Source organism: Cryptomeria japonica, chromosome 3, assembly GCF_030272615.1.
Source record: "Cryptomeria japonica chromosome 3, Sugi_1.0, whole genome shotgun sequence".
NCBI lineage: Eukaryota > Viridiplantae > Streptophyta > Pinopsida > Cupressales > Cupressaceae > Cryptomeria > Cryptomeria japonica.
The window spans coordinates 475,440,778-475,464,435 of NC_081407.1; positions in this window are offsets into that span (position 1 = coordinate 475,440,778).

Below are 23,658 nucleotides of genomic sequence, written 5' to 3' on the forward strand. Positions count from 1 at the left end.
CTTTTTGTTCTTTCTTTTTTTGTTTTTTCCTTTGCCTTTTTTGTTCTGTTCTTTTTCTTTTTTTTTTGACCTTTAACCCTGACATCCATATTCGGGACAAGGTTGCTTAGTGCTACATCCTTCTCCAGCAGAATCTTATCTTGAGCTAATAAAGCCTCTTGGTTAATGGGATTGGTCTCGAATTTTAGGGGGCTATTAAATATAGCTTCATCATTTAATTTTGTGGATGCCATATCTGCTAATGGTATAGTATTTTGCAAATCACTCTGTTTATTCACAATATCTATCCTTCGATGTTCCTTTACTGGTTCATTAAGAGTGATTTCACTATTAATGTTTTTCCTTTCGCTATCTGCTTTATTATGATTGTTTTTTGATACCTTGGCCTAGAGATTTTGTTTTTTAAGCATAAATACACCCTTAGGGTTGAATTTTATGTTTAATTCCACATCCCTCTTTGCCTTGTGGCATATTTTCTTTGACTCCTGAGAAGGGGGGATTACAGTCCTGGGAATGAAGCCTTCCACGAGGATCTCTAGTTTAATTTCATATATTGAGTGGTTCATGATAATTTTGATGGGTTCAAATGTTGATTTTCCTATCTCAGCATTGGCTAAAATTTTAATATCAGAAGACTCTAGATAATTATCCTCCAAGCCTTCAAAACCACCTAGAAAATCCCCTAATTTTTTAAGGACATGGCTATGGATTAATTATACCGGCATATTAGGAAATCGAAACCACTTTGGAACCTTAAGTTTCTCAAAGTCTGTGGGGGAGAAATTGGGTTTCCAGTTAAAAAATTTGAAACAATAACCCTTAAAATATCTATGATTATTTTTAAGTAAATTGTTTTTGAGATCCACAATATTGCATTTGATAAATAAAAAATCATTATCTAGGCTTGTGATACTCATCTGATTTCCTGTGAGGGACTTCAGCCATTGCAGGACCTCTGAGGAAGAAGCTCCATAACCAAACCATTTGCCAAAGAGTCCTCAAGCATTGTAACATTCCCATAATTCATCAGTTTGTTTGCCACTTATTATCATAATGTTATATGTATTGATGTCAGACGACTTTTGGATGTTTAAAGGACATAGCTTAGGGTCAAAACCCTCCCTTCTTCTGGTGGAGAAATTTGAAACAATTGAGTAGGGCTTTTTGACCCCTAGTGTGGTTCTATTTGCTCCAGAAGCCACATCATCATGGTTACGAAAGACAAACTCTGCCCGAGGGAGAGGAGATTTGGAAGACCTTTTTTAATTAGGGTCCCCATATTTCAATATACCCCTTGAGTTATTTTGGAAAACCTCCTTCTTCTGAGAAGAAGTATTTCCATGAGTATTACAGGGAGACCTTGCCGTCCTCAAAGTATGCATCCAAACTGTCCTTGCCGAAGAAGAGGAGGGGCCCTCTGCTTGCTTTAGGTCAGGGAGTCGACCATTCAAAGCCCTCAGAGCCATTTTACTAATTTCATTAAGTAGTAAAGTCATAGCATTAGCCCCTGTAGCATTTGAATTTAGGGCATCGAAACTGTTTGTGGAGCCTATATCATTTTTTTGGACCGCTAGAGGAAAAAAATTGTTCTGCCATTGCCCAAGATACCTCCCCTGCCCGCGGAGATGTTTTGGAGGTTTTGCAGAAGAGTTTCTTCTTTTCGCATTCATAATTTTTTTTTGAGTATATTATGTATTTTTTTGTACACAATACACTATTTTTACTTATGAATGTGACTATTAATTTTACTTTTGCAAAATCAATCATTCATTGTTTGATAATTCTAATTGTAAAAAGTAATTTATTTCGATCTAATTTTTTATATTTATATTCTAAATATTTTTTTATATTTTTTAAATTTATTAAAAATACCTTAGTTCATGGGGTTGTTGAAGAGCACGTGAATATATTGAGAGGGGGTGAATCAGTATATCGACAAACTTTATCTTTTCAAAACTTGATTAAATGTAATAGCAACACTTCAAAGCATGATCAACCACAAATGCAAGATCTAGCAAGTAGAAATAAAAGAACACACGATTTACGTGGAAACCCTTGAGGGAGAAAACCATGTCGAAATATTACTTTTGTATTGAAAACTTCTTACAAATTTTGTAGGCACCAATCCACGAGAGACACCAATCCCCACAATTGAGCACCAAATAAAAAAGAGACACCAAATCCCTTTGGAAATGAAGCACCCACCTCCAAAAGAATGAAATGATGAATGCTTGACCTTCTTCTCCAATCAAATCTAAAACCCTTCACAACTCTGCTCAAGAATTTACGCTTGCAAGTCTACAAGTGTTCTCCCTTAAGGTCTACATAAAATGTACTCAAATTTACAATAATTCACCCTTGAAGATCTACACTTATATCTATTATAATTTGCCCTTTAGGTCTACAAAAATTCACTTTAGAATTTTTTCATATCATTCGATACTTTCTACCCAGGAGATCTGAAATGGTCTGCTCTTAGGTCTGCAATAATCTTCAATAATGATTACTCATACCAGCTTCTTAGATCAGCTATATAAAGTTTACTTAAAATTTGGTTTGAATAAGAAGAATAGTCAATAAATTACTTGCTACAAATGTCCTCAAATGACTCCTTATTTATATCCACCAATACACCTCTTCACCAAAAGATACATCTCCTCGGGTTGGCCAACAACAAAATTATTTATTTATATCACAATTTTTATTTCCCTCCAAAATTGAGCACTCAAATCCATGAGGTCAGCCTAAAGAGCATGAAATATATTTTATTTTAAACTTTTTCTACCCAAGAAAGGGTACCCAAACCTAAGGAGGGTTGGCTAAAAGACATGATGTATAATTTTGTTTTAATTTCTTTACCCTGGGAGATTGTCCCTCTTAAGGACCTAAACATGAAATTAATAATAAATTAATTTCTCTCTTAAATTAGGGTGATTGGCCATATTTGTTTTTGCATTTTATTTAATATGGTTGCCTATATAGTATTGCATTAATTTTTATATTTTCTCCTTATCTCTTCTTTTATGGGTATTTGCAAGATCATGGTGGGCCAAATTAGGTTCTTAAGTGGCAATGAAAATTCAAAAAAACAAAGTTAGGCAACTTGACGTAAAAATTTGAATAAGTTATCAACATTATTTCAAAAATATGTAAGAATAGAATATGTAGCAATTTGAATATAGTTTCTAAGTTGCTAGTTGTTTTCTAGTATATATATGTGTGTGTGTGTGTGTGTGTGTGTGTGTGTGTGTGTGTGTGTGTGTGTGTGTGTGTGTGTGTGTGTGTGTGAAATTTCAATGCAATAGTACTAAAATTTAAAGATAAGAAGTAGGTGTCTGTCCAACCACCCTAACCACAATCAAATCATAATATTTCTTTTATAATATTTTAGATATAAGTAGAAGACTCATGTCCATATGTGACACATGTTTTTTTGTAATTTTTTTCAAAGTAAATAATTAATTATGATTTTTTTCCTACAATTTTTTTAAATATATAAAAACATGTATGTTTAATCACCATAACTTGGTCAAAACTTTATGAAATTCATTTTTTAAAATCCTATAGTGTGTGAAGCATATAATGTGATGCATGTTTCAGATTCAAACAGTGTGATACCATTTGAAAGTTATAGATGTTGTTCAATCAACATATTAATTAGGACTTTAGTCGTAATTCAAATAGAAAATAAATATTAATTATTTATTAAAGTCAAAATAAGGTATAACTTATGTGAATGATGAGGAGCTCTGCACATCAACATCTCGACAACCATCTTCCACACCAGGGCAAGAACTGCGACATGGTTGGCAAGCCTCCATCCGGTAGGGAAGCATCTTCACATAACCACCCGTGGCAATTGGTATTGGGAAAAAGAGTTGCTAGGGCAGAGAAGAGGGAGGCTAGGGCTTCTCTGGAACAATCAAGTATGTGGGTGATCCCCATCACCTCTTGAATCCCCGACTGCGCCACCAAAGCAAATAGCATACCACTGGGTTTTCGAGCAAATTCTTCAGGCCCCGGACATCCCCTTCAAAAGCCACAACATTATTCCCGTCCACATACCTATAGAGTGGAGGGTTACAAAAGACCCGTTAAGGATGGAGGAAGGGCATTGCCATATCATGGCCCCAAATTAGCCAATTCAATGCCGGTCTCGAAGTTGGGGAACTCGCTTCATCATGTTTCAAGGAGAGAAGGTGCCCTAGCAGCGACAAACCCCGACCCAAAGTTCATCAAAATTTTGAACCCCAGAGAAGCCATGGATTTAAATAAATATTGCAGAGGGCATGGGCTCTTTGCGAAATGGGGGGGGAATAATCAGCCACTCGCCGAAATGATGGAAAACAACATTCCACGACCAGGTAAGTATCACAACCCTAGCAAATACTTTTTTGTACATTGAATGCTACAAAAAATATTTGAAGGCCAAACTATTGCATGAAGAATATGTTTTTTACAAAGGTGCAAATTTCAATTTCATTGATTGGCAACCTAAATTCAATACTAATGGATATGAATTTAAAATGGTATCAAAATGGGTAGAAATCCACAATGTTCCTGTAGAATTAATGCATGCTAAAATTCTTATAGAAATTGGGGATAAATTGGGCAAATTCATAGCCGTAGAGAAAAATTGGTCGGATAAATCTGACATAAAACTGCTAATAGAAGTAAAAAAGGGCATGGACGACCTCAAAAACATAATCCTAGAAACAATAGATGGTATCTACATTCTAAAACCGGTATGGTATATTGGCTCGGTAGCAGAAGATTTAGCTTTCTGCAAAAGGTCAAACCCTAATCTGCAGAAGTCGTAGGAAATAGTAAATGACAACCATAGAGCTTCAAATGATAAAATAAACATCCAATTTAATAATGACAGAGGCGGATTCATTATAAACACTGGTCAGCAAGAGAATGATAACACCCCAACCCCACCTCCTTTCCCGGTCTTGAGTAATAATCCAGACAAAGCCGATAACAACAAAGAAACTCAAGTTCATGATAATGAGGACCGAATCCAAGCAGAACTGAACAATGTTATAGAAAACTTAATGGGGAAACTAGCTGAAGAATTTGTCGAGGAGGTACTCATTGATACTCTGACAAATAGGGTAGATAATGTCAACGTCTCCAATATAGAACAGGTTCAGACCCCCCTCAAAACCCCCTCACTAAACACCAACCTGACTAAGGTGGCTCAAGAGGATACAACCACAACCCCTCCCACTCTGGAGGAATCCCTTGTTGTGGAAGGATTGAATGCAAATGAGGAAAGAGAACTCATTATTAATGAACTGATCAATATGCAGGAAACAAAAAATAACATAGTATTAGACAATAGCTCAATCAACCCACAAAACAGAGGTATCCTCTAGATGGGAGGTGAGAAATTAACTCCTGACTGTGGCAAATCCATGAGCAACAAAAGAGGTCAGAAGTCTTTTTTAGACAAAAGGAAGATGGATGGGGATGCGGAGGGGTAGGCCAAAATCACAACACTATTGGGGCAAGGAAAATCTTCCCTCCCCCTCGTAGAGGTATAAACATACTTACATGGAATGTTAGGGGTTTGGGAGCCCCTAACAAACAAATACTGATTAAGCGAAGCATACTGAAATCTACTATGGACCTAGTTATGATACAAGAAACAAAACTAGGCAAGACTGATATGAACAATTTTAGTAGAAAATTCACCCAATGGAAAATGGAAGCGGTGGAGTCTACAGGGGCATCGGGTGGACTAGGTATAATGTGGAGAAAAAATGCAATTGCATTCACATTTCAAACCAAGATGCAAAATTGGATGGCTGGCAAAGTAAGATCCCTTAGTCTAAATCTTGAGTTTATTATAATTAATGTATATGGCCCAATTCCAATAGATAAAAAGAGATTAGTTTGGCAGGAATTGAACACTACTTAAATACTCCTGATGAAAAACACATCATCATAGGTGGTGACTTCAACACCATCTTGTACTCATCTGATAAAAGAGGTGGTATAAAAACCATTAGACAACCACAGAGAGACTTCGCAAACTAGATAAATAACAATAACTTACTTGAAATTAGGACTGAGATGGGTTTTCACACATGGAATAACAGAAGAAAAGATTTCTCCAACATTGCAGAAACACTTGATCGATTTTTCTTTAAAGGAGATCTAACCGATCTCAAAATAGAATTAAAAACTACAGTATTACCATGGTCAGGGTCTGCTCATTACCCGGTACTTTTAGAACTTATGGGGGAAACAAAGCAAACTGGGTGTCCCTTCAAGTTCGAAAGAATGTGGTTTACACATGAAGAGTTCCTCCCCAACATACAAAAATGGTGGAAGGATAGTGTTTTTGTAGGATCTAAAATGTATTGTCTGGTCTCCAAGCCGAAAGAGATTAAGCACAAATTGCTAGATTGGAGCAAAAAGAAATTTAAAAACATCTTCGATGAGAAGTCAAGAATTGAGAAAGAGTTGGAGACAATAAACACTGATGTGATGCAAAACGGGATGACCTCTAAAACATACAAGCCTAAGAAAATACTTTTATGTGAATATGAAGGCATGCTGGCCAGAGAAGAGATATACTGGAAACAGAAATCTCGAGAGACATGGTTAGAAGATGGAGATAGAAACACCAAATTTTTTCACAATAGTGTCAAAATGAAAAGGGTAGCAAATAAGATTACTCAAATTACCAATGACAGTGATTAGATCATTACGGATCAAGATCTGATTGCAAAAGATGCAACCAAGTACTTTGAAAATATTATCAACAACTAGGAACACTCAAACCTCCCTAACAATAGAATCTTATTAAATAACATACCCAAACTGATAACAGAGGGTGATAATAAAATGTTAAACTCTAAAATCACCCATGAAGAAGTCAAATCGGCTTTGGCACAATTTCAAGGAGACAAAGCCCCTGGACCGGATGGTTTCCCTGCTAGTTTTTTTCAGAAATGCTAGCACATCTTAGGGGATGAGGTTATTAATGCCTTGGAATCCGCCCGCAATGCAAGGAAATTCCTAAAAGAGATCAATAACACCTTTTTGGTCTTAATTCCAAAGAAGGAGAATCCCTCAAAGTGGGAAGAATTTAGACCTATTTCTCTATGTAACATGACTTATAAACTACTAGCTAAAGTCATGGCCAATAGACTAAAAAATTTACTGTCTGCCATAATATTAGAAGAATAAACAGGCTTTGTACCCAATAGATCAATTTTGGATGGAATTATTATTGTACAGGAAGTCATCCACTCCTATCAGTTCCAAGGGCAACCTAATATGCTGATAAAATTAGATATCAAAAAGGCTTATGACAAAGTGGATTGGTATTTCCTTTGTAGCTGCATGAAGGCCTTTGGCTTTAACAAACAATGGATCAATTGGGTTTACTTCTGCATATCAAACCCTAGGTTCTCTATCTTACTAAACAGGAAACTGGAAGGCTTCTTTGAAGTATCTAGGGGACTCAGATAGGGTGACCCTTTATCCCCATTCTTATTTATAATTATGTCTGAAGCCTTAGGTAGAAGCTTGGATGCATCACGGAGGTCTAGCAGACTGACAGGGATTCAGATCACTGGAGGGGTAGATCCATGTACCCATCAACAATTTGCTGACGACACAATGATTCTGGGGAAAGGATAGTTAAAGGAAGCTAAGGAAATCAACAAATATTACAATCTTATGGGTTGGCTTCAGGATAGATGGTAAACAAAGAGAAATCATAAATATTCTTCTTTAATATGGAAGCACAAGAGGAATACAGGATAGCTTCGTATCTAGGGTACAAAATAGGTCATCTACCTTTCTCGTATTTAGGGATGCCTCTTGACAAAGGTATCCGAACCAACAAACTTTGGGATCCCTTGATTGAAAGAGTGAGGAAGAAGTTGTCATCTTGGAAAGCCTTATGGCTGACAGGGGTAGGAAGATTAACCCTCATAAAAATAGTAGCAACAATGCCTATTTATTTTCTATCATGTATACTACTTCCAAAAGGGGCCTATAAGAAACTAACTCAAATAATTAGATATTTCTATTGGAATGGTGTAGAGGATAAAAACAAAATGAAACTGATATCATGGGAAAAGATATGTCGAGAAAAGAGTGACAGTGGCACATAAATAAGAAAATTACTATGGAAAAATAAGGCTTTAGGGGCAAAATTGGCCAGAATCCTTAGAAGCAAATACATATCACAAAATTAGAGAGAGGCAGTATTTAGGGAAACAAACCCACCCAAGGGATCTATAATCTGGAACTTTATAAAAGAAAGTCGATCACTCATAGCGAACCACCTATCCTAGGATATTCGCGATGGTAAAACTGCCTTGTTCTGGGAGGATTTCTGGGGGGTTACCCCTCAATAGACAGTCTGATGAACACAACCGACATAAAGGACCAAATGAAATATTTATGGGGTAATCATGTAAGGGATTATACAACATTGGCACTAGAATTGACAATGGGATGGAAATGGAAAAACATGCTCCCATTCTTGGTGGACAACAAAGACCAAGAATTATTGCAAATTCTTGAGGGCGGAATAATAACACTCAAACCTGGGCCAGATGAACTTATATGGTCGAGATCAAAGGATGGACAATACAACTGCAAAGATGGTTTCAGAACCATATATGATGAGGCAAACAATATCAAGGACTATATCCCTAACACAATATGTTGGGGCAAATTCGGTCTCCCAAAAGCTGGCTTCTTTGCCTAGGCGACATTTCAAGGGAAGGTCCTAACTGCAGAGCAATTTAAACTTAGAGACTACGAAGGACCCTCAATTTGTTTCTTATGCAAGAAAGACGAGGAAACAAATTGTAGACACCTAAAATTAATATTTAATTAATTTAAGCCCATCAACATAATTAATTGACTTTAATTGTGTTATCCTTATTCCTCTCAGAATCAATTAAATCTAATTTAATTAATCCTGTCACTATTGTCGAATAATTAATTTATCAAATAAATTAATTATTCCCCTATTCCTCTAAATTCCCCTCCAATAATCGTTTCCTCTCAACCCACTCAGTTAATTAATTCTAATTAATTAGCCTAGTCACGTGATTCCTACAAATCACTTTTCCTAATCTCATTAGCCTAATTAATCCTTCTAGAATCTCTCATAATCATGCTTATCATTATCCATCAATTTTTAATTCCCACTCATGTCACATCAACATTGAGTCTCTCAAAGAAATTCAAATTTCTCTTTGAATCCCTCAATGCATCCTTATTTTGGAATTTTTAATTCCTCATATTTGAAATTCAAATTTCTCCCCCTTTTTTCCAAGGAATTTTATATTCCTGTTTATTTTCCCAAGGAACCCTTGATCCATGCCTTCTATCTAAAATCAATCTCAACCCTTCGTAATCAAATCAATCTTGGCCCTCCATTGGCCTCATCCAATCTATAAATTGGAGCCTATTCTCCTCACAAACAATCCACTTGTCATGCATTGTCATGCTGCTCTTTTCTCCTCTTCTTTCTCCAATCTTTCAATTCAAATCCATCCAAAATCCATCCAATAGTCCTCTCAAATCCATCAATCTATCTTGTTGAGCATAAAGGAGAGAATTCCACATCCAAATTGAGCAAGCATCACATCAAGTGGAGCATCAAGGGCGCATCCTCATCATCCACTTCATCAAGCTCAATCCAAGGGAGAGGTAAGAATAGCAAGGTATAAGATTTGTCTTCATGTTTTTATGTGGTTTTATGCATGTTTCATGTTTTAATATCTTTCAGTGTTTTGATTGCATGCTAACCATCCAAATCCACCTTGCTAGTTTTTCCCCTCTTCACAAATGATCACATATTCACAATTTGTAACTACACAGAGAAATGTTGGTATTGGATGATGGCACAACTAGGTTGGTCAGATGCCCTTATCCCTTACCTAAAAGATTGGCTCAGAAGTTGGCCAATTATCAAAAGGAATAACATCTTCCACAATTTATGGATATGCAACCCAACAATAGTAATCTGGGAGGTCTGGAAGGAGAGGAACAGGAGAATCTTCCAAGAAATAGAAATGAAGGTAGAGAATTTGATAGCAAAAATAGAAGCCTCCATCACAGAAACCTCCAATAGTAGGAATATGACCATTCCCCAACATGATAAGACATTTACAGATTGGGATAACTGCATTAGAAAGCAATGGAAGGGGATTAAAATCCCTCATTTCTTTGGGAAGGGGAACAGAGACAAGACCGAAGTTAGGAAAGCATGCAAATGGGTGCTCCCAGAGGTTGGATGGTGCAAACTCAATTTTGATGGAGCATCCAGAGGAAATCCAGGGAAGGCAGGGGCAGGATGTATAATACACTCACACGAAGGGATATGTATTGGATCGAGATCCCGATATCTAGGGCATTGCACTAACAATAAGGCATAATTGTTGAGCTTAATAGAGGGTTTAAACCTATGCAAACAGTTAAAAATATCCAAATTGAAAATAGAAGGGGACTCGACCATCATAGTTAATGCAATCAAGACCAGGATACACATTAACCCTCAGGACAATGCCAAACTAGGAACTTAGAAGTTTATTGGATAGAGCCCTTTCTCTAATGGAAAGCTTCTCAAATTACACACTCAATCACATATATAGGGAAGCTAACAAATTGGTAGATAATCTAGCTAATTTAGGGGCAGATGGAACAAATAGAACCACATCATTAACATACAGGAAATCAGACCAGGATACTCATAGGCAGGCAGGGATTCAGACATAATCCTAAATAGCACATTCACACACATATTGGAAGGTATACACATGTATATTCACAGATAGCAGTATATATGTACGTATATATTTGTACTCATATAATTATATGTGTACACAGGCATATATATGGTAGCAGATACATATATAGATGCACGTATACATATATAACTATATATATAGATATATACAGACACATATACAGATATATGTGTATATAATCATATATATACCTATCAGTAGTATTCTTAGAGCAGAGCTCACTCCTTTGATTCTGAATAGACTTTTATAGATGCATACGAATATACACAAAGTATGTTAGTATGCATATAGGGTTATATACATACAAATATATGCATATATATACAAACATATGAATATGTATATACATGCATATAGTTATATATGTATATACACACATAGACATATACACATTTTAAAACTTACTTATATATATATATATATATATATATATATATATATATATATATATATATATATATATATATATATATATATATATATATATATATATACACACACACACACAAAGGCCGAAATATGTAAATATACATATAGACATATATGCAGACCTATATATATATATATAGATATGCATATGCATCTATGTAGTATATAAATATGATTAAACAACATATGCTAAATCAACATGAAGACACTACTCGACTGCTTGAGCAATCATATATTGATAAGGCTAGGGAGTAAGGTGAACCGACAATCATGAAAAATTAATCATCACTCCCACAGTCATTACAACAGGGCATTTTGGGGATGGAAATATGTCAGAGTTATCAGAAAACAATCATAATATATACTGAGAGGCAGATAGGAAACCATCATGAGATTAGCCTGGCAAAACCGGGGTTACAACTTGTATTACTGATAATACCAGTTAACATAACCAACATATCTAAGCAGAGGCACTCAACATTTATCTCTGTTTAAAAATAGATTTTGGTATTTGTCTTTGCCCTGAGAAGCGTGAAATGTCCTTCCTCAGAGAGATCTCTAACAAATGTTGGTCGGTTATTCTAAGATCAGAAGATGATCTAGTCATACATGCGACCAAAATGATTGTGGGTGATGAGATTATACTCTCAGAACACAGAAAAAGAGTTAATAGCAACATCCCAGTAGGGTTTGCAGCAATGCTACTCACAATGGAAGAAGAAAAAGCAGTCACAGTCACACTATGCAGGCTGATATTCAAAGAAGAGTACTTGGTTAACTTGGAAATGGCTATAAAATGTGTGGATGATAAGCTTCATATACTTGACCCAAAAGATTACACCAAAGTTGTGGAAGCCATAGATAAGGAAGAGGTGCTCGATATAGAGTTCACAAGGCCTATTCTCAGTAGCAAGGATCAGAAACTTTATCGTCAAAGACAAACAAAGATAGCAAGGAGCATTGCATTCCTCAAACAATGGCTTGGAGTTGTAAAAGAACCAAAAAAGGAATGGTGGGTGATTTATATGGTAGAAGAGGGGTGGACCCCGTTCCAAGCTGATAATCCCAGTGATATGGAGGTTGTAGAAACATAGGCCTCTGGCATGGAAGCCATAGATGACAAGGAGGAAGAATAAGTTTTCATTACATAGTTTTGTTTGCAATTACTAATATAACTAATCTTATACACAGGGATGTAGGATCTATAGTTAGTACAAGGCACATATTGAACTGTTCACAAAATACTTTGATATAGCATAGATAGCGAAGGGTAAGATACTCACTTGATGACATTTTCAAAACATATAGTTATACTAAATAAGTAAAGTTTAGAATGTGGATGTTTCTTGAATCAGGTATTTACTAAAATACAATAACAGGGAGTACTCTAATAACTCTGTCATATTGGTTTACTTTAGCATTTATATTTAAACATATATAAGTCTCGAATATCATGGTAAGAGCATGAATTACAGGCTAGATAGGCTGTGTTATTATCATTCCTTTGCTAACCAATACTTATACCCCTAATATTATTGTAGACTGGGTAATCTTTCATAGTATAGCCAACAATTTCTGATGTTGACTTAATATGAAAGAAACTTAGGCTATAATAACAACAGGGGTAAGTATGCAGAGATAATATTAGCTCTTCTTCTTTTCTTTGGCACTAACACTTAATAAAGTGGTTTTGCAAAAGGATTGTTTTGAGAATCTGTTTTGTAGGATAATCAGAAGATGGCAAATATGGCAACAATGAACTATGAAGTTTGGCAGAAGCATATTACCTCATGGAAATTATAGATGCTACCTATGAAGGGCTTTTTGATAAGCCAGAATGAATAATTTGTAAAAGATTATATGTAAATCAATAAATGTTATTAGTCACTGACTGGACCTATGGTCCCGGGCAAGGCCGAAGGTTTTCTCCTCTCCGCTCTTTCCTACCGGCTCCTGCACTAAGCAGAGATTGTAATACTATTTATTAATAAAATATGGCTTAGGCCTTTTACCGAGAAAATAAAATAAAATAATAAGGTATAACTTATACTGGTGGAAAGCTGAGAATCTCCTTAAAAACCCTTTTTGTTTCATCAATTTCGGATTAAAAAAGTCGTTAGCCACCAAGGCGAAGTCCGGAAAAGCAAGGAAAACTCCTAAACACATTTTTTTCATTGACTTTCCAGGTTTGGCATATCCTAGCCAAATCCCAAAGCAATCTCAAGGCAAATACCAAGGCTGTAGATTTTTGTCAAAGGTAACGGATATCGAATAAATCTACAAGTAACAAATATCTGATATTTGTTAGTTTTTTTCTATAAATATAATATATATTATAATCTCTTATACAATTATGTATAATATATAATATATTGTATTACTATTATGTATAATATTTAAAATATTATTTTATATATTTTATTTAATATTTAAATATTTATATATTACCAACACTTATAATATAATATAGTTAATGATATTATTATATATTAATAAGCTTATAAATATCCTGATATAACATTTTATTTTAAATAAATTATGTTTTCCTGGATCCCTCGTATAATCTCCCATTTGGACACTCTTTCTCTCTACCTACAGATCTATCTCTTCTACTATCCCTAACACCTTATACACTAATATGTACCCAAATCTCTCCTCATATGTATTTTACCTCTCTCTCTCTCTCTCTCTCTCTCTCTCTCTCTCTCTCTCTCTCTCTCTCTCTCTCTCTCTCTCTCTCTCTCCTCCTAAAACAAGGCATCGGATATTGGATATAATTGAATATCTGATACCTATGAGAAAGGGTGCCAACAAAATTCTTGGCTCCCTTATGAAAAGATATCGGATATCTGATACCTATGAGAAAGGGTGCTAATGAAATTGTTGGCACCCTTATGAAAATATATCGAATATCAAATAATATCTGATACCTGGGCCACACAAAACAATACAATAGGTTGTTTTGATCATTCCAATGGTCCCTACATTCTTTTTGCAAGTGACAAACACAGGTTTTCAGACAGACAAACAAAATTATGCTTTTTTGAGAATGTTTGACACAAATTTGTCATTAGCAATCATTTTTTAGCATATTTGTGGAGGTATAATGGGGAGAAGCAATCGTTGAAAGCAAAAATGTAAAAGAAAATTTTCAAAAGAGCAAATTGAAGCATATAGACAAAGAGATAGAGAAAGTCAAAGGAAGAGAAGACAAGGTATGTCAAATATTGGTGAACCTGTGAGGTCTTTGCTCTACCCGTAAGTGTTATTTCAAGTGAAGAGGAAATTGAATATGTAAATGTTGAGAATGATATTGAAAATGTTGAACATGATATTCAAATTTTTCAACATAATATTGAATTTGGAAATAAAAATATGGGAATTGAGAGTGAAAAAGTTGGAATTGACATTAAAGGTGAAAATTTTGGAATTGACATTGAAGGTGAAAATGTTGAACCAAGTGAACGTTATGTATCACCAAGTTACATGAGAAATGAAGATGTTCCCATGGAAGAAAGACAAATTTGAGACCTTCAAGATCCCCAAAATGGTTACTTGAAATTGATGAGAACATTATAGACAATCTTGTAGGCAAGAGGTCAACATAAACCATTTGATTGTGGGCTACGCAACTTTTTGACCAATTTTTTGTACAATTGCTAAAGATGCAAAAGATGAGACCTTTGCTAGCCAAATTGAAGATTTGTGTGAACAAGAAGACAAAAAATTATATTATTATCAAAAATATTTTTAATGCACTCGATTCTATTGGAAATATAGTAAGAAAAAAGATAAGAGAGTTGCTTGGAGACTGATTACAACCTCCTTAGTAAGCCATCATTTGAGAAAGGCTCGCTTTATGAGATAAAATTGTGTTGATTTCAACATAAATCATAAAAATTTAGATAGAGCACTTGCAAGAAGAGAAAGGCTCGATGATCCTCTTCAAAATGATAAATGGGCTTTTGGTGGGAGGCTTCCATGTGTTGATAAGAAGTTGACCAATAATGTAAGGGAGGAAATTCAACAATTCTAGCACTCTAACTCTAGAGTATCACCCAATGTAAAGGATGTTTTAAAGTTAAGTATTAGCAATCGAGACAACACACCACATCCTAAAAATTTATTGGAATCAAGCCAAACAATGTTGTTCAAAAAAATTTGTGAAGCACGTCCAACTTTGCAAATCTCACAAAGGGCTTTTGAATATTTGAAGCCATTTTAATGTGTACCTCTTAAGATTCGTAATATTTGTTGCAAATACCATGTGAAGATTTCAATGTACCATGAACTATTATGCTATATTTGTTCTACTTTCCATACTAACGAAATGTTGTAGGAGTGTGGTGCAATGCAACTTCCAAGATCATGGAGGGACTTGCTAGGTCTATTTTTATGTCCTAGAGATGATGGTTGCTTTTTCTATAAAAATGGTTATTTAAATGAGAAGCTCTAATAGTGTGGTGGCTTGTCGAAGTTTTTTTCATGTTTTCATGAGGGAAACAAACATAAATTTGGAAGAGAATATTGTTGATAAAAAGAAAAATGAGACGGCCAAATATACTTTGAAGAGTGGAGGTGAAGGTTCTAGATGCGAGTTGGTCTCTAGAGAAGTTATTTTTATTGAATTTATTTTACATTTTAAGGAAAATATTTTCTATAAGTATGCAAGGCATGCCCATAGGTCTCAATGGTTGGATCAACAATCTAAGATGCATAAGAACTCTTTCCTGATTGGCACTATTATATCAATGGTTGATTTTGCAGAAAACTACAAACTGCAACCACAAAATTAGGTACAAGCTCAGTATTATAATTTTATTTAGATTGCTATATTTATCCACATAACATATAGACATGCCCTTAATAGTACATAAGAGGATGGGAATATAATCAAGGAGTATCATTTTTATACGAGTGATGATAGATCTCACTGCTCTGAGCATGTGCAACATTGTTTCGAGATTTTTTTTGAGTTCTTGTAGGAAAAAGATATTGCTATGAACCAACATCTCATTTGGTCAGATAACTGCATGGTTCATTCAAGAATGCTTGTGTGTTTTATTATTTAAGTAGAATGCACACAAATGGGGGTGTATCTCATATTTGGACTTTTTTTGAAGCTAGGCATGGGAAAGGGGAGTATGATGGAGTAGGTGCATGTTTGAAGAGAGCTCTATTTAAGGAGAAATTGAGGATTTCAAGTGCTGAATTATCTGATGCATGTTCTATTGTAGCAATGTCACAAGGAGGGACACTTGATTCAACAATGCATATATTATTTTGGCTGGTTGAGTGCAAAGCATGATACAGATTGGATTGTCAAACAATCAAAGATTAGATTCAAAGATGCATCCATTTCGAAGCTCAAATGTAAGTACATGGACCATTTAGACATGAGACTTGGCTTATTTTTGGCAGAGTTGTATTCAGTGTGATTGGGATCAATGCGAGTCAAGTGTGTGGGCAGATACATAGGTTCCATATAGGGAAAACTTTAAGAAACCCCCCCCTTGGATAAGGTGTAAAAACCTGGCGAAAGTTGTATAATTCTCGAGGAAAATGTTAATTTTACTGGCGATTTTTTGTGAATTACGGAGAAAAATAATAATCTCCATTGGCAAATTAGCCGTGATCGCTCAAAGTTTGTGAAAAATCTTGGCGAATTGTAATGTTTTTAAAACCCAAAAAATATTTGCATTGGCAAATTGTAATGCTTTTAAAACCAGAAAAATATTTGCATTGGCGATTTCAACCTATTTTCAAACCATTAAAAAAAAAAATTGGTGATTTCAACCTATTTTCAAACCATAATAATAAAATATTGATGATTTCAAGCTATTTTCAAACCATAAAAAAAAATATTGGTGATTTCAAGATATTAACTTTAAGTCATTAAAACGCGTGGCACACAGTTGTCAACTCTCTGCAATGACTTGGAGATAGTGGTAACTTTAACCCTTGTCGCGTACTCACCAACATAAAACTGTTTATCTCTTAACCGCTAGCACTTCACTCGCAAGCTCGCGGCATGATCAGGTCTTCAGACATTTAACTTCGCGAGCTGGTGATAACCATTAAACCTAACCACAAACTGTCTAGTCGCTAGCTCGTGACCTAAAATGCTAACATTAAACAAACATGAGAGATAGCGACAATTGTATGAAATGAGTTACTCGCTAACTCTCACAACTATATTGTATGACATCAGACCAACTCGAGACCTTGCGACCAAAGCAATTTCACTAACAATATCTAGCTCGGTAACATAAAACGCTAACACCCAAAAAGCTAGAGACCTCGTGATGTAAACCCAAACCAACTTGTCGCCAACTCGCGGTTTGATCATGTCTTCAGACATTTTACCTCGCAAGCTGGTGATAACCATAAAACTTAACCACAAACTATCTGGTCACTAGCTTTCAACCTAAAAGTTTTAAGGCTTGGATGCTGACTCATTCCTGAGGAACTAGTTTGAAGGTTTCTTGAGTCGAGGTTGATTAGATAAGCGAGGATGACGGTTTCAGAGGCATAAAAGGATTGGATAGCTTCTGAGTTAGAGATGGGAGATCATGGATTTCTTTGAGAAATAAGAGGCCAGGTTGCTTGTTGTCAGGGACTTTGAAGCAAAATTTTTCCAATCAAGGAGGAATAAAATCAGAACAAAATCGTTCACAATAGATGAGCCTTAGCAGGATGCAGTGGATTTGATAGGCATGATGATGACTTCTAGAGTGTACAATCATGTTTTTTATTAAGAAAAAATAGGTTTTAAGGGACCTAAAACGCGCTTACAATACGAAAGATGAGCAAGAAAGAAACAAGACAAAACAACTGCAAAAAACCAGCACAAAAACCAACAGCTAGGACCAAAAGACAACAAGGAGCCAACAAGAAGTTGACATCCAATCCCAGCATTACATATCAAATGAAAACTTTTATAGACTCTTCAGCATTCTAAACCAAAAGCATCATAGCCGTAGCAGCTTCTCTTAGATCATTGCTCTCATGTTTCAGTTGGATGTCTTTCATTTTGGTCTCCATCTCAATGTTGTTCTGCCTAGTCCTTCACCTGGAGAATTGATGAGTGGAGCTAGAGGTCGGTACATCTTCAATGATTACCAAGTTCTTATCCTGATTTTTCCTCTCTAAATGATCCACCAAGGCATTCATATTATGTGATGAAACTCTTAATACCTCAAGACTGTGGTTCATGAAGCTGTTCATGAAGCTTTTCAAAGCCTTCTCAGTTTGAGCAACCCGAGTGATGATGTTACCTTTATCCTCCTCAGCCTGTTCTTTTACAATTCTGATAACATCCTCCAGATGTTTCAAATCCCCTTTTATTAGGTCTTTTTCCAACCAGTCCTCCATTTCAATTTCCTCCTCAGCTTCACTGGTTTCCATCTCCTCATTTTTATTTTCCAGGTCCCGCTGTTTGCTCTGAATGCTAGTAATGTTGTCAATAACCCATTTCTGGAAGTTGAAGGATTATAGAGTGCAATTACGAGCAGTATTCAAAATAGTATTCGCCGAATCCCTACCCTGCTTAGTGCCCATAGAATTAGGGTTGTCTTCCTCCATAGAGTTCAGGGCGACATTCCTGCTATCTAAACCCATAGGGTTAGAATAAGGGTTTTCAGAATTAACATATTTTTTCCCTTCTTCCTCTTCTCTAACATTCTCATCCTTCTCACTCTCCATTTTTATCTCAATATCCTTCCCCTTTTCCTCCTCCAAATCACAATGCACCTCTGTTTCTACATTATCTGTATCAGCTCTACGTTTTTCACGTGAATGAGCATCACCAATTAAGTGTGAAAATGTTATAAATATAATGGAGTGGTGACTTAATTGGTAGAAGAGAAAATAAACCTTTTTCATTTTCTGAGAGTGTTTTTTTTCCTCAGAAAGGAAGATGATGTTTGAGTAGGATCGTGCATGGAGTTGTACTTGTTGTGTGCTCTGTGATACCAGATGGGTGTTTTTTTGTTTTCTTTTGTGTGAGTTTGTTTATTGTCAGAGGGGTTGTGAAAGTGAGAAGGATTGCCAGAGGGGGTGTGAAAGCCTTTTCTTGTCAAGAAGGGCCAAGCATGGCACATCATCTACTTCTACTCTGCCATAAGATGGCAAGGGGTTTGAAGAAGGAGCCTGCAGAGGAATAAAAGAAGGATTTGTTTGGGTGGGGAGTGGCAGCCAGTCATCTTTGTGACGACATGGAAGCTGCGATTCCTCCCCAACATATTACATTTACCCTAAAGCTCTTGTTTCCACTTTCCCTGATCGTGGACATGAAGGCTCGAGCTCCTCTTTCCATTTTCTCTATTCCTGGGCATGAAGGCTTCCTCCTCTATTTGGAAATGATCTATTGGATAGAACGTAACATCTCACATTTCATCCAAAATGAAGGCATTAGGGTGATAATGGCATGGCTTAAGCAGTTTTGCAAGTTGTATAGTCATTAGGGTTCCTTTTCTAGTTCTAGTAGTGATTCTAGACTCTAGGTGAAGGGAGCAAGTTGTATACTGTATAGTCATTTAGAGAGCAAATGAAAAGCATTTAGTGTCAAGCTTTGTGTAGGTTCTTGAAGGAGTTATATATAAATTTATTTTGTGTATAATTCTATCTCTTTCAAATGATCAGAATCATGAGATTTAACTTTTCTCATTTGTTGCATTGTTATGGTGTACGTAAATTTTCATTTAATGCTTCCTAATCCTATTATGCCTAGGAATGCAAAATTTTTGTTAGTCTGGAATCATATTAAGGATTCACCTCATTGTAATTGGTGGGTGGATTATAGAGTCGTAGAAAACCTCCATATATATTACATAAACATCCATAGCATATAAAATCATAAGAGTATTAAGAATGAAAGTATTAAACACCACAATAGATAGGAATACAACATAATTAGTAAAACATCAAGACAACAGACCAATGCCTTATCCTAGGGCATAGAGTCTCAGTCACTTACAATTCAAGACAACCTGATAATAAACTTCAATAAGATTCATTTGCAGATAAATAGGAATGAAATTATGAATAATGCCATTACAAACACAACCTAGATTCATATGTAAACTGAAAAACCCTTGACCATTCAATTCATAGTGAAAACATAAATTCAACACAAAGACAATTATGTGAAGATCTCATTGCTCAAACTGCAAATGATATTGATATTATATTCATAATGATATTAGAAAGTAAATTCACAATGCGATTCAACTATGCACTTATCAAATTCTTGAACATTTGAGCTATTATAACTATATAAGAGTTTTCAAGTTCAGCATCAATAAAAGTGGCCAACTGGCCATCCCTCTCTACCGATCAAAAAGAAAAAGTGGCCATCCCTCTCAAATTAATCTTGGAATCCTTTTATAAGATGAGGATTCAACAAGCTTAGGATTACTATGAGGAATCTTGGGTAGCAATCTCAACCTGAGATTTCTTCTTTGGCTTTAGCATGGCTTGCCACTTGTCCACCTCTTTGTCTATTGGCCAACTGAATGCCTTTACCTCTTCCAACTTTGCAACTGAATCTATCCATTTGGCATCTGTAACTACCCTGGACTCAACAATAAACTTTGCATGGTCAACCTCAACCTTGAACAATGAATCAAGCATACCGTTAAGGAAATCAGCATCAACCCGTTCATTTACATGCTTGATTATTTCTTCTTGCTCCATAATCAAATCAAATTTGCTGGTCCAATCAGAAACTTATTTCAAATCTCCATTACTACCATAAATTGAAGGCACCAATTTACTATAACCTTCCCCAAATGTTTGCAATTTTTCATTTATAAGCACATCCTTCCCTGTGAAAAATGCATAAGCTACATTCATTACCTCCACCATGTCTTTAGTGTCACTGATCTTGGGAGAGAACTCGTCACTATACATCATTGTAGTATCTAGCTTATCCATTAATCTACTTCTTCTTGACCAAACATTGAACAAAGCTCCAAGAAAAACGACAGCCTCAGAGGATGTTTTACTTGCCTCTTTCAAAGAAATGTGCAAATCATGCACTACCATCAATTTTCCTTTCAATACATTAATCTCGTGTTTTAGAATTCCTGACACAACAGAGATAGCCTTGACATTTTTTTCCTTTTCAAGCTTTTCAATTTTCCCTGTGTATTCCTCCATTTTTGTTGTCACATCAGCTGGTATTTCTTGTACTTGTTCTGTAATCTGTATTGGAGGGGGCTCATTTGCAATTTTTTCTTTCAACTCCACTAACTCTTCCTCCAGAGCGCCCTTCTTCATCAGTGTCTCTTCATATTTTTAGACAATGCAATCAATTGGGTATATGTTTCTGTGTATCTTCTTGACAAATCCTCTGTTTTTGATAAATTCACGGAAGACACTTGAGTAAAAAATGAGGCAATCTCCGTGTCAGTTGTGTTCTGCAAGTTCCAAATCATTCTGTCAGCTTTGTTTTCTACTTGGATATTTAGAACGTGGGGCTTTTGAGTGGAAGGGGCCAAAGACAAAGCAACAAGTGTCTTTGACTTAGGATTAAATCATGTTCCTCTTATTACATCTCCAATTTCAAATTCAGTTTTAAACATTGGGTCCTCTTGCTTCCTAATCTGATCAATAATAAAAATAGACTGGATATCCCAGTCAGGCATCATAATCATACCAGTACTCTTAATCAATTGTCTTTCCTGTTCCACATATATTTGCTCCCTGTTAGGATCATATTCCTGTAGTGCCTTGATGATCTCCTGTTTCTTTTCTTCATTTGCTTCCTCTATGATCAGATTTTCTCTTAATTGTTTTCGTTTCAATCTTGTCAAAAAAAATTTAAATTCATCTGACTTAATAAAGTCATCATCTTTCATAAACTCATTTGACAACATCACACGCTCATCAAAGCCTTGAGCAAGGGATTCGTTTGTTTCTCCATGTTCTTCATTCTGCCCTGCTTCTCTGAGATGTGTCCTTATTTGATGAAAGTATTGTCCCTGTTCTGTAACAATTTCTCTAGCAGGGTCTCTCCTCACAATTGTACCGACCTCATTGGTTTTTTGTTTCTTTGTAGCTAGCACTCGGGTAGATTGAACTTCATCCCCACTCTCTACATCATCAGCATACACAATAAGTGGCCTCTTGCCATGTGAAGAATGTCCATCTTGGGGGTCTTGTAGTTGTTGTTGAGAAGCCACTCTGAATCTGGAATTTGAGGCATTTGTTCCATCAGAGTTTCATATAAATTCAACATTTTGTTAATCTTCTCCAGGTACGGGCTATCAGGGCAAAAACCTAAGAAACTAGGGTCAACAGCCTTCAATTCTGCTTCAGCTCTCATCAAATTTTTCCATTTTCCTCTCCTTTCTTGTACTTCATCTTTTCTCAGCAAATTTCTAACCACATCTTCATCATCCAATGGTTCATGGTCCTTTATTGTGGCCCAAGGTGTCATTTTTGGCATTGCAACTTTAATAAATTGTTCTAGATCACAGAATCTAGACACAACATTAACCAACCTATACTGTTTAAGGAAATTGTTTACTTCATCAAAGAAACTCCTACCAATGGTAAAATCAGACGCAACCCAAAGCCTAGGAAGAAGAGAACCCTTCTTGTGTTTATCAAGGTATTCTTTTTCAACTAGGGTCAATTGCCAGATAAACTCCATAAAAGCAATCCTAATTGGAACAAATTTTGGTAAAATATGGGGAGGCTGAGGACACCCATAGGCTCTCATCACAGTAAAGTTATCAAAAAAATAAAAGTCCCCCCAGTTATGTGAAATAGACTAGTTTAGACAAACTGGTAAGGTCTCAAAAATCTCCTAACATTAATTGACAATCGTTCCCTATTTATTCCTAGCATTTCCATAATTGGCGAAACAATCCAATTTTCAAAGAAAAGGAAAGAAGAATGGGGAGAACTATTGTCCCAAACTTGGGTCCATCTTTGTATTGGCATTAAGACACCAAATTCTTCTTTGAAAAGCTCCAATTCCTTATTCATGAACTCAACATTATAGAACAAGATTAAATGCATCAGCAATGAATAATGCTTGAATGTAGGGCTAGGTGCACCACCACTCTAAATTTCAACTAGAGCACTATGAATGTGTTCAACCACATAGCCCACATAATCGTAATGTTTGTTAACATCTGGGTGTTGAATGTCTATGGCCATAGTCAATAATTCAGCTGACACTGTTGAATCTCCATCAAAACCCAACACTCTGCATAATCCATAGATTGTACAATGCATATAATGGTGGAAAGGTGTGATGTCAAATGGTGGTTAAATACTCTTTGGAATTATAACTAGCTTCCTATTCACCCTAGGCATGTATCTGGGCATTACATGCTTCTTGATAACACCTTTGTATTTGTCATAATCCTCTGCAATCCGCTCCAAATCTATATTTGTACATGCAGCACCAGTAATCTAGAAA